At 35.0% G+C, this 13,097-nt stretch overlaps 1 long non-coding RNA gene across 2 annotated transcripts; it reads right to left on the bottom strand.

Annotated features, from left to right (window-relative positions):
* Window positions 1-8,211: 8,211 nt before the first annotated feature.
* Window positions 8,212-11,160, bottom strand: LOC140014469 (uncharacterized). 2 transcript variants are annotated; one of them, XR_011821245.1, is made up of 3 exons: window positions 10,931-11,160; window positions 10,662-10,783; window positions 8,212-9,435 (listed from the first exon to the last, which is right to left on the bottom strand). It is a non-coding gene; the product is annotated as an uncharacterized lncRNA (long non-coding RNA). The 2 variants fall into 2 exon arrangements; XR_011821241.1 differs by having other exon boundaries at window positions 10,662-11,160.
* Between the last annotated feature and the right edge of the window lie 1,937 nt (window positions 11,161-13,097).

Raw genomic sequence — 13,097 nt, 5'->3', positions numbered from 1 at the left:
AGAGAGAGAGAGGGCCGTGAGCTTGAGGAGAAAAAGTGAGAAGAAACTTCACCCAAAATAGCTTGAATCTTACTTGTATTTTGCGGGAAAATGAAGAAGATAGCTTGGAGATTCCATCTGCCTTTGCTAGAGTTTGAAAAAGGGAGAAGATTTGGTGGTTGGAAGTTCATGTTGGTTGGAAGAAAAAGAAGTAAAAAGCTAGATTAACCTTCTTTCTTGGTTTTATTTTGAAAAACAAGATTGATTGTTGGATAAAGACAGGATTTGGTAGTGAATCTTGTAATTTTCAAGTTGATGATGTTTATACTTCATACTTGAGTTAGGGTTTGATTATACATATGCTTATGGTATAATTTTGGTGGCTATTTTGTTGTAATTTTGGCTTCATAAGTGTTTATTATTGTGTTGGTGATGAAACCCTATGGAGTTACTAGATGGTATGGGCTGATTTTGGGACAATTAGTTGGAAGAGTGTCGGAAAATTTTGGGGAAAATTTTCTGTCTGATGGCCGAACCTAAGAGCTGGAATTTCAGCTTTGAATTTTACATTTTCATGATGATTTTAAAGTTGATTTTTGCTCAAGACACTCTATATTACTTTAAGCTAAAGGATGTGCTGAAATTTGACTAAAAATCATGAGTTTAAGTGGGAAAATTGAGTCAAGTGGTGCCGAAAATTTTTCCCGCAGGTGAGTTTGAGCAGTTTTCAAAAATCTATTATATCTTAGTGTAAAAAAATCTAAATTGAGTTCCGCTTGTTGCGTTTGAAACTAGATTTAGAGTGCTTTCTCCCGTGAAAATTTCACAATTTTTCTCAATTTCTATGAATATCTATGATTTTTCAAAGTTGACTAAATTTTCACACCTGCTCTGTTTTTCTACCCGATGAAGTAGCAAATTGAGACTGGAATTTGATTGATTTATGGATAGAATCTTGCAAATGTTTATTCTGGAAAATTGTAGCCCTTTGAGTCTATTTTCCAACGGTATAAAGTTTATAAATTTTGGACTTAAGAAACTTGTGATACAATTTTTCAAACAGTATTGTTCAAAACTGGAGAAAATTCTATTTTTCTAAAGTTGTTCTTGCTTCCATTTCCAACCTTAAGTTAGAGTTGTTAAACCATTTTGAGTTTAGTTTTATGATTGGAATGAGAAAATTCTTGGTTAATCATGTCCCTTGGGTCTAAATATTCTCTTTTCACTCCAAAACCATATTTGCATCATTGCACTAGTAGTTACTTGGATTTTCTTTGGTTGACCTAAGTTTTGAATGGTTGAACCATAATAGTTTATTTTGGCTGTTCTTAGGGTTTGTTGGTGATCAAAGACATAACCCGAGGGCGAACTTTAGATGCTATTTTGCTTAAGTGTCAAGTGCATGTTTCTTGATATCATGATTCAAATGATATCACGTGTTATGTGTTGAATTCTGAAATTGATGAGGCGAGGGTATACTTTATCATACTCGTCCTCCCTTTTTTAAATGATCTTGTACCCGCTTGAACTTAATTGACCTGTACTTGTGTTTGTGCTTTTGCTTGACTTGTAAGTGCTGAGCGCCTCTCATTCCGTCTCAGTACTTTTATCCTGATTAAGTCGATTGGAGAGTTATCTCATCGACTCTAGTGCTAAGCGATAGCATGTACCATACTCAATTCGAGTGGGAGCTGCCTCTCATCCCGTCTCAGTACCTCTATCTTGATTAAGCCGATTAGAGTGTTATCTCATTGACCATACTTGTTCTTACTTGGTTATACTCGAGTATTACCACCACTATTTCTATTTGGCGTTCGGGCCCGGTAGGAGGTGAAACGATGGATGGGAATTCGTGTCAAGTGAATTCTACGGACTTATTATTTGCGTGGTTGGCGGAGTGTCAACAAAAGAAAATGATATCCAAGATCGTGAAATGGCAAGCTTGTGGATTAGCTCCTAAGAGCTCTTGTATCCTTTTAATGAACATGTTTTAGTCCTTTTGTGGTTTTACGTGGAACTATTGTTGTTATTCGATGCATGTGCTACTTGAGTTGAATTATGGTACTTGTTTTAATTGCTTGCATGTTTTCTTAGCCCCACTAAGCATTAACTTATTTCTTTTAGTTTGTTTTCCTTAGCAGGGGCTGGCAAGGCGAAAGTAGGGAAATAGACAGTTCGAGAGTTGGCGTCTAGCTTTATGTAACTTGCCATCATAGTTGTACTCAGTGATTTGATTAGATGACTTAGATTTTATCAGTTTGAATGTATGTATCAGTAGGGATAACCCGGAGTATTGGATGGTTTGTAATGTTTAACCATGAAATTTTGATACTTACTTTGAGGTTGATACTATTGGAGTTTTGGAATTGTTATTATTCTCTGGGATTTGTGAGTGAGTCCTGCAAAGAATTGGGCAGGCAGTTCGCCAAACCCTTGAATAAGCCCTGGGAGAAGGTGGGGTTGTCACAGGTGGTATCAGAGCCGTCTCGCGTGGTCTCTGCGTGGGGTGAGTTTGGGCCGAGTAGTGTTATGGTCCCGATTGTGTGAATGAATGTAAAGGATTAAATGCTCTTCTTGAGTGTAAGTTATGAATCATAAAAGTTATAGGTGTAAAACCTTTATCATGATACTTGGGAAAGATAGATATGTACATCTGGTAGGAATCTCAAATATAGGTGATTTACTTTTGGGACTGGCCAACTCAAATTGTGAATTATCCTATTTTTGGATTCTTGTACCCGAGTATCCAAGAGTTGAGAGCATTTGGATAAGAGTCAACATCACGACTGCCTTTGAAGTAAATTGTTATGGCAAAGGTGAAGACGTGGGAGATTCTAGTCTTAGAGCTGAGATTGAACCGATCAAGGGAAGTGGATCAATGGGTGCCGTCATGGACTAGTCTTGTACATGTCTAGCTAGGGTTTCTAAAGATGATAGCCAGCTCGCAGTTGACGTGAATGTTTAAGATACTAGTATTGTAAGCCTGTTTCATTTCTCCTATACATGCCTACCCTTGTCCCATGTTTTCTTAATTTTGCTATGATCTGATTATAGTTACATATGTATTTATTATGAAATCATTTTAATTCTTATTTGACTACCCTTGTCTATTTCCTACCTTTTGGCGATGCCCTATAGAAACTTGATTTTGATTCCTATTTCTCTATAAGTTATGAATTACGTACGAAGATTTTAGGGACAAGGATGCGGGTTCTACACTTGTATGTAACTTTTGGCAGAATTAGGATGACCACTTTGAAACAGGATGGTAAAAAGTACTAGTGGGGGCAAGAAGTCATGATTTCTTCTTGAGCAAGTTTGTAAGTGAGTATATAAATGAAAGCGAGTTAAGGTGTGGAACTTGTAATCTAAGGAGTATGATTTAGTGCTTCATTATGTGTATAAGACCCCAAAATGGGAGTAAGTGGCATAGTATCTTGAGGTATTTTCCTCTTTGCGTTTCACTGTTCATTTATCTTAGTTGAGACTAGTTAATAGCTATTTTGGAAGTAAAAGACTTTAAGAGATATGTGGTTAGAGTTTTAATTTGTGATTAGCCATTCTTATCGATCTTTTGGTCTGTCTAGCAAGTTTTCATTTGAGTTAAAGTGAAGTGGTGATATGAAGAATTTGAAACATATACATGAGGAAAGAGAGGTTTGTCGGAAGGAGGAAGAGTTCTACAAGAAACTAGCTGACCATTAAGACGAACGATAGAAACAAAAGTGAGTTATTGAACAAGAATGTGAAAAGGCAAGGAAAATACGAGAGGAAACAAGAGAAATTGTGAAATAAGGTATGAAATAAAATTATTGGTGCATTCACATACTTAAGTTGTCTCTCCCAGACATTCCTAGCAACCAAAGTAAAAGTGGTGAAGGAAACTCCCACGATACAAAGAAAGAAGAGATACATTAAAAAGAGATTTGTAACTGCTAAGTGTGAAATCTATGACAAAACTTCATACTGAAAGGTGTGAGTTGAAAATTGGTACCTTGTAGATGCAGCAACTTTTGACGTCAAGTGAAAGATTGCCCGAAATAAAATGACTTAAACTTTGGAAAATTTGCTATTTCAGTCAAAGTTAGCCCTTCATGATGTTTTATCTGGAAGAGTTATATTTGTTGGACTACATGTAGCTAAAGTTTTATATAGTAAGTTGGATTCCCGTTATAAAGTTTGAACTTGAAACCTGATGTTTGCATTAGTAAATGAAATGTCTATGTTCAGTTGGCATTAAACTCCTATCCATGAGTCCATTGTTACAACTAAATCTCAGATTTAAATGAGAATTCTTCATTTATGGTTAGTAAGGGAGGAATTTTGATGAAAAATGATGATATGTGTTTAGTTTGGATAAGTCAGAGGAAACCCTGTAGAAGAGAGAACTCGAGTTTATTTTACAAGTAAAGGGTGAGAATTTCGAGAACGAAATTCTTTTAAAGGGGAGAGGATGTGAGGATCTAGAAAAAAAAATTTGTCAATTTATGTAGTCTAAATACATGATATTTTATTTATTTAGTCATCTATTTGTTTATTTATTGATTTGATAATGATTTTGTTTTAAAACTTTTATTAAATTTTACATGTGAAAATTTGTGTGTTGGGTAAAATGCAATTTTTCTTTTTTAGTGGGGTGTGAAAGCAACTTTTTTAAAAAATAGGGGGTTTAGTGTAATAAGAATTCTCTAGAAGGTGACATGTGTCACTATAAGAGCCAAGCCTCTTTCTTTGACTTTTGACCAAAGTTTTCTTACCATTTATCTTCCATTTCTTGCCTTAAGAAATAACAAACAAATACAAGAGAAAGAAAGTGAGAGAGGACCGTGAGCTTGAGGAGGAAAAGGGAGAAGAAACTTCATCCAAAATAACTTGAATCTTACTTGTATTTTGTGAGAAAAGGAAGAAGATAGCTTGGAAATTCCATCTACCTCTGCTAGAACTTGAAAAGGGGAGACGATTTGGTAGTTGGAAGTTCATCTTGGTTGGAGGTAAAAGAGGTAAAATGCTAGATTAACTTTCTTTCTTTGTTTTATTTTGAAAAACAAGATTGATTGTTGGATAAAGACATGATTTGGTGTTGAATCTTAATAGTTTTCAAGTTGATGATGTTTATACTTCATACTTGAGTTAGGGTTTGATTATACATATGCTTATGGTATAATTTTGGTGGCTATCTTGTTGTAATTTTGATTTCATAAGTGTTTATTGTTGTGTTGGTGATGAAACCCTGTGGAATTACTCGATGATATGGGTTTATTTTGGGACAATTAGTTGGAAGAATGTTGAAAAATTTTGGGGACAAATTTCTATTTGATGGCCGAACCTAAGAGCTGGAATTTCAGCTTTGAATTTTACATTTTAATGATGATTTTAAGCTTGACTTTTGCTCAAAATACTCTATATTACTTTAAGATATAAGGGTGTGCTGAAATTTGACTAAAAATCATGAGATTAAGTGGGACGATTGAGTCAAGTGTTTCTAAACATTTTTTCCACAGGTGACTCTGAGCAGTCTTGGAAAATCTGTTATATCTTAGTGTAGAAAAATCCAAATTGAGTTTCACTTATTGCGTTTGAAACTAGAATCAGAGTGCATTCTATCATAAAAATTCACTATTTTTCTTAATTTCTATGAATATCTATGATTTTTCAAATTTGAGTGAATTTTCACAACAGCTCTATTTTTCTACCTGATGAAGTAACAAATTGAGACTAAAATTTGACTGATTTTTGGATAGAATCTTATAAATGTATATTTTGGAAAATTATAGCCCTTTGAATCTATTTTCGAACGGTATAAATTTTATAAATTTTGGACTTAAGAAACTTGCGATACGATTTTTCAAACAGTATCGCGCAAAACTGGAGAAATTTCTATTTTTCTAAAGTTGTTCTTGCTTCCATTTCCAACCTTAAGTTGGAATTGTTAAACCATTTTGAGTTTGATTTTATGATTGGAATGAGAAAATTCTTGGTTACTCATGTCCCTTGGGTCTAAATGTTCTCTTTTCATTCCAAAACTATATTTGCATCGTTACACTAGTAGTTATTTGCATTTACTTTGGGTTAACTAAGCTTTGAATGATTAAACCATAATACTTTATTTTGGCTATTTTTAGGATTTGTTGGTGATCAAGGACATAACCCGGGGGCGAACTTTAGACTTTATTTTGTTTAAACTGGTGAGTGTTAAATGCATGTTTCTTGATATCTTGATTCGAATGATACCACGTGTTATGTATTGAATTTTGAACTTGATGAGACAAGAGTGTACTTTATCGCACTCATCCTCCCCTTCTTGAATGATCTTGTACCCATTTGAATTTGATTGACCTGTACTTGTGTTTGTGTTTATGCTTGACTTGTAAGTGCTGAGCGACAGCATGTACCACACTCAATCAAAGTGGGAGGTGTCTCTCATCCCGTCTCAGTATTTTTATCCTGATTAAATCAATTGGAGAGTCATCTCGTCGACCCTAGTACTGAGCGGCAGCATGTACCACATTCAATTCGAATGAGAGGTGTCTCTCATCCCATCTCAGTACCTCTATCTTTATTAAGTTGATTGGAGTATTATATCATCGACCATACTTGTTTTTGCTTGGGTATACTCGAGTATTATCACCACTATTTCTATTTGGCGTTCGGGTCCAGTAGAGAGTGAAACGATGGATGAGAATTCGTGTCAAGTGAATTCTACGGACTTGTTATTTGCGTGATTAACGGAGTGTCAACAAAAGAAAATGATATCTGGATCGTGAAATGGCAAGCTTGTGGATTAACTCTTGAGAGCTCTTGTATCCTTTTAATGAACATGTTTTAGTCTTTTTGTGGTTTTACGTGGAACTATTGTTATTATTCGGTGCATGTGCCACTTGAGTTGAATTATAGTACTTGTTTTAATTGCTTACTTGTTTTCTCGACCTCACTGAGCGTTAACTTATTCCTTTTAGTTTGTTTTCCTTAGCAGGCGTGGGCAACGTGGAAGCGAAAAAATAGACAGTTCGAGAGTTGGCATCTAACTGTAAGTAACTTGCCATCCTAGTTGTGTTTAGTGATTTGATTAGATGACTTAGATTTTATCCGTTTGATTGTATGTATATGTAGGGATAATCCGAAATATTGGATGGTCTGTAATGTTTAACCATGAAGTTTTGATATTGGAGTTTTGGAATTGTTATTATTCTCTGAGATTCATGAGTTCTGATGAAAATTAGGCAGGCGGTTCGCCAAACTCTTGGGTACGCCCTAGGGGAAGGTAGGGCTGTCACACTTGATGGAGGCAATTTCCAATTCAAGTGCAATATTTCCTGTACCGCCGGTCAGTAAATATTACATAAATGATGTTGCTTACAGACATATGCCAGGTTTCATGGCCTCTTTCAAACATAGCCGGGGAGGGAGATCACAGACAGCACAGAAGGGATTGTTCAATTACCACCATTCTTCAATTCGGAATGTGATAAAAATGATGTTTGGAGGTATGAAAAATGAGATTTAAAATTTTGAAAAGTCCGATGAAAAACTACCCTATTGAGGCACAGAGAAAAATTGTACTGGCTTGCTGTGTACTGTACAATTTTATTAAAGACATGCAGCCACATGACCAATTCCTGACGGATCTCAATATTGCCTCTAATATGGATGTCGGAGATGCTGAAGGTGCTCAAGCGGCGCAATTTCATGTCATGTCAAAAGCGCAACATGATTAGAAGGAACTGAGAAATGTGATGGCTTATCATAAGTGGTTGCACCGAAATGAGTAGTACATGGGGGGACCTGTACAACTTTTCATGCTAAAAAGTTGATTCCCACTTATTCTAGACCAGTTTTTGTATCAAATGACCTTTATCCTTTTGTCAAATATTTGGTTATGTAGATGTTTAAGCCTTTTGGTTAAGTAGGTACTTAAACTTTTTGGTTATGTAGGTATGTAAGCCTTTTGAATGTTTTCCAAATATTATTTACTACTTTGCGTGCCTAATCCAGAATGCATTTTGAGGTGCAAGTTTTCTAAATTATTTTGGCAAAGCAAATAATTTTCACAATTTTTTGACATTGCAAATTATTGTAAAATATATGAAAAACTACAATTTGTATCAGTCAATCGAGAAATTTTTTATTTTTACTACAGTAAAGTTTTTAAAAAAATCGAACACCATAGGAGAGTTTTTCACAGAATTTTATAATACGCTATAGTAAAGTTTTAGATAGATTTCCAAAAACTCATTTGCCAAACGGGGTTTATGTGACAGCCCCACCTCCCCCTAAGGCGAACCAAAGGGTTCGGCGGACCGTCTGCCCAACTCTCGCCGGGACTCACTACAGTTCTCAAATAAAATACATCACTTACATCCAATAACATAGGGTACAACCTCAAGAATAAACAAAATAACATTTTTCAAACTTAGAACGAGATAAGATACATTACAAATCTCAAGTAAGGGTATCATTCCCCGAATAAGACAAAAGTCCTCAGTTCTCATATAATTACATCAAATACTTATCAAGTGAATCGAATTCAAATTATATATGAGATATCCCTTCAGGCACTAATCACTCAATACAAACGCTTTCTTTGGCCTCGAGTCTTGTGGGAAAAAATTATTTTTGGGGGTCATTAATTAAGCCTCAAAACTTCCACTTCCAAACTGTTAAGGAAAACAAATTGGGGTGAGCTAACGCTCAGTGAGGCCAAGGGAAAAACATACAAGCATGCTAGCAAAGACACAATATAAAACAATAACTCGAGTAACAAGTAACTGCGAAACATTAAGCAATTAGGGAATTTAATCACAATAAAAGGATACGAGAGCTCTCAGGAGCTAATCCACGCGCGATCCAAGCTCAGGTAGTTGACCCTCCGTCAACTTTCACAGTTATCCATGTAGAACTCCACTTACTACCTCCAGCCACCATGACACCGATCCGTAACCAAACAAGCATGTAGGTGGTATCACTTAATAAGTATACCTAGCAAGACCCCTTATTTGGATCAAGCTATAACACTTCCCAAGGTTCACCAAGTTTCTCGACCAAGCCCTTGCCGGCTCGAGTTACAAGGCTAGCCAATGGGTTGGAGCGTCCCCCCCATTCACTTTTAGGTCGATGAGACGAAGCTCCAATCGACAAGATTTGGTCATAGCATTGAGACGGGATGAGCGGTACCTCCTACCCAAAAAGGGCATGATACATTCTGCCGCTCAATGCTCACGAAAAACACTTTCATTTGCATTCACATGTAACACGTATCACTTGTCAAGCAAGCAATCTCATGAAAGAGAGGACAAGGGCGATAAAGTACGCCCTAGCCTCATTAACTAGCAAGTACAAGAATCATTTCATTTAAACACTTCACATGCACTTGATACTCACCAAGTATCAAAAGTCAAAGTTTGAGAAATTAACTCTAAGACGCTTCGCCGGGAGTTCCCTCGAAGTCCTCTTGAGATCCTGAAAGTATGCAATAATGCATTGTATCTCAAATTCCAGGCCATACAGTATTCGTGTAAAGAAAAGAAATAGTCAATTTTGACTCCAAAATTCAAGTTTCCAAAGTATTTCAGTTCATAAGGAACCGACTTTCAAATGAGGTTTCAAGTGATAGGTGAACTCAAGTTCACCATGAAAATAGGTTTGAAATGCTCTAAGAATTGTAAAAATGTAACCTAGGCCCTTAAAAGAACATTTAGGTCCAAATTGGAAATTTTCACTTTTCGAGTCATTCTTGAAAAAAAATCAGTCCGGAAGTTCGGAAAGTCTAAAAATGGAAAATTTTACACCGTCAGAAACTTCATTCAAAGCATAACAAATTTGTAGAAGGTCACTTTCCAAGAATCAAATCAGAAACAAGTCAATTTCTCCAAGAAAGTTTACTATTCATTGAAGATAGGTCAAAACAGTCCAAGTTTTCCCAATAATTTTGGAATTTCGCTAAAAATCATAGAATCAAAACCAGCCTTTGAAATTTGATATGCATGTAAAGTTCCTATCCAGGTTTCAAATAAGAAAAAAGATGGAACTCAATTCCGATGTTCCTAGCTCAAGAAATAAAAGTTGAAGTTTCGCTAAAATTCCTGGACTGTTGCCCTTTCCAGAAATTTTCCAGATTTAATGCACTTCGCTAATTAGGCTGTATCTCACTCGATTCTCAGTGAAATTGAAAAATATTGGTGGCTTTAGAAACTAGGTTTACAAGGCTATATTTGTTTAGAAGAAATCATTTCCAAAATCCCGACATAAGTGGTTCAAAATCAAGCAGCAAAATGGATTTTCTGGACAGTCTCGGATGAACAGTAATCAGCAGGCAGCCAAATTTCAAAACTCGCCACGAATCGTTCGGGATGAACTAGAAAATGAGCTTGGTACCATGTTAAAGCTCTAAGAGTCTACTTTCAAATGCCACAAACGGCACTCAATTTCGATCAACGAGCAAAACGTTATAGCTACACAAATGTTGCTGGTCAGAAAATTCTGGAGCTTGTTCCAGTTTTGCTTCTTTACTTGTAACTCAAAATTTAACCAACCATTTGGGTTGATTTTTGGTAGACAACCACAATACACATAGCACAACATATCTACACCAATTTGGAAGCTCAATTAGCACCAGAAAATTTTCGAAATTACAGGGCAGCAGCAAACAAGAAAGTCGGCAGCAAGTCAGAAATTTCAGACAGTACCTTCTCCAAATTTCTAACTTTCTTCCAACTTCATTCCATCAATCATTCTATATACATGTAACATAGCACAATATCAGCAACCAAAACATGTTAATTCATCAAATCAGCCACCAATAAGCATCCTCCAGCAGTCCAACATGTCATGAAATTGCAATCAAATAATTAATCAACCAATCAACCAAAATTCTGCCATAGGTTGCAAACCCATGCTACCTTTGCTCCATTTGAGCTATAATTTTGCAAGATTGAAGTGTGGGTGAGTGAGTTACCTCAAGCACTTAGTTGGACAGCTTTAGGGCAGAAATTTTGACCGAAATTCCTCCAAGAAAATCGATGAGCAGCCCCCTCTTCCAAGCTAGGATCAAAGCCCTCTAATGGATGATGAAATTTGGAAGTGGATTGAAGTAATTTTGTAAGGATTTTGGCTAGATTTTTCTAACCTTTTTCTTCCTATTTTCGGCCAAACAGAGAGAGTGAAGAGAGGAGAGAGAGTACCATCAGATATTGTAATGAAAGTGGAGAGAATTGATGACTTAATGGTTAAGTCTAAGTGTCAACTCATGCTAGGTCCGTTTAGGGTCTTCGCGTGTCCAATTTTCGCGCTCGTTTGCAACTTTTGTGCACTACACCTCTGAGGTAATTTCCCTAGTACATTAATAGTACATTACTAGTAGTCTAATATCATGTTCTTAAAATCTCCAATTAATCAAATTAATGTGCCTATCGGGGCCTTTTCGGCACGCGCGCATATAAAGGTCAAACTTAAGGGTTTTCTCGTTTGAACTTGGAAATTCAACTTATTCGACTCTAAAATATGATAATCCAAGTATATATATATAATAATAATAATCACGATAAGCAATTCATCTTGAATAAATTTGGGCATTAAAATAATATACACGTAAAGAACCGATCGGTAAAATTTATTTTCGAGAAATTCATGTACTTTAGTATTTTTTTTTATTATTTTTTTTTTTGGGTAACTCGAGTACGAAATATTTTTAAAATGACCAATTTAACAATATTTTGAAATAATAAAATTATGGGTCCTCACAGTTTATTTGGTAATAAACCCAATATTTCTCTTTTGCAAATTTTTTGTTGTGCGATTTATGTTTCAATCACACCATCCCAATGGACTAAATTAGGCCCCTAAAAAAGATTGATGTAGGATATGAATCACCTTCTATATTTAAATATATTAACCATTAACTGATAATTTATTTACTGTAAGATTTGCAAATTTTCATTTTGATGAATCATATTTCTTGACATTAGGGAGAGGAAAACATTAACCTAAAAAGGAAATTATTTAAAAAATATTATTAGATTTACTTGATACATGTACAAAATAATGCGAACTAAAAGTTCAAAAAATAATTTCATTTGCAAAAAATTACAAATTAATGACCGGATACTTTTAGTAATGTCAGAAAAGTTACTAAATCACATATTTCTATATCAGAAGAGTTATTAAATCATATATTTCTGCAAAAAATGCTCCGGTTAAAATTGATATCTCAAAAGGATAAATTACAAGTGATAATGATTTTAGAGCACACCTGAAGCGTGGTAGACCTGTTGGGTTCAAAAATTAAAATTCTCGAAAGAAAAGAGAATTAAATAACAATAAAATCGACAAGTCAATAATTGATCAAAGATTTCAAAATAGTGCTAGTCATAAAATTCAACCTCCTGAAGAGGTTGTTTCAAAAAAGTTAGTTCTTGAAGAACATACTTCTGAAAAGGTTGAAATTATAATAAATTTTGTCACTATAGGAAAAAGTTGAAACCGAAAAGAAATATTATTGATGATATTTTTGCATATACTATAGCACTTGAAATTATGGAAGAGGATGAAAACTATGAACCTAGATTGATTGATGAATGTTGGCGAAAAATGATTGGTCGAAATGGAAAGATGCGATCTAATCCGAATTGGATCATTGGCTAAAAAAAAGAAGTTTTTGGACCTATAATTGAAATACCTGAAGGTGCAAAACCAGTGAGATATAAATGAGTATTTGTAAGGAAAAGAAATGAGAAAAATGAAGGCCCCATTTGGCAAATGAGTTTTTTTGGTGTTTGTCTAAAATTTTACTGTAATTTATTATAGAAGTTGTAGAAAAATTTTTGAAGTGTGTAAATTTTTGAATATTTTGAAATGTATAATTTAAAAATTTTGAGAAATTTTTTGAGTTTACTGTAGCAAAAGTTGTTAAAAGACTTGCAGCAGACAAATTTGGCCAAAAACTTGTTTGCTAAACAAGCCCGAAACTATGAGATATAAAACAAGGCTAGTAGCCCAATGATTTTCACAAAGATCTAGGTTTGATTATGATGAAACATATTCATTGGCAGTGAAAGCAATCACATTTAAATATCTTGTGAGTTTAGCCGCACATGAACAACTAGATATGTGTTTAATGGATGTAA

The sequence above is a fragment of the Coffea arabica genome, chromosome 1c (genome assembly GCF_036785885.1).
Source record: "Coffea arabica cultivar ET-39 chromosome 1c, Coffea Arabica ET-39 HiFi, whole genome shotgun sequence".
NCBI lineage: Eukaryota > Viridiplantae > Streptophyta > Magnoliopsida > Gentianales > Rubiaceae > Coffea > Coffea arabica.
The sequence above is the reverse complement of the archived record's forward strand: the minus strand, read 5'-3'. Positions and strand labels throughout refer to the sequence as shown.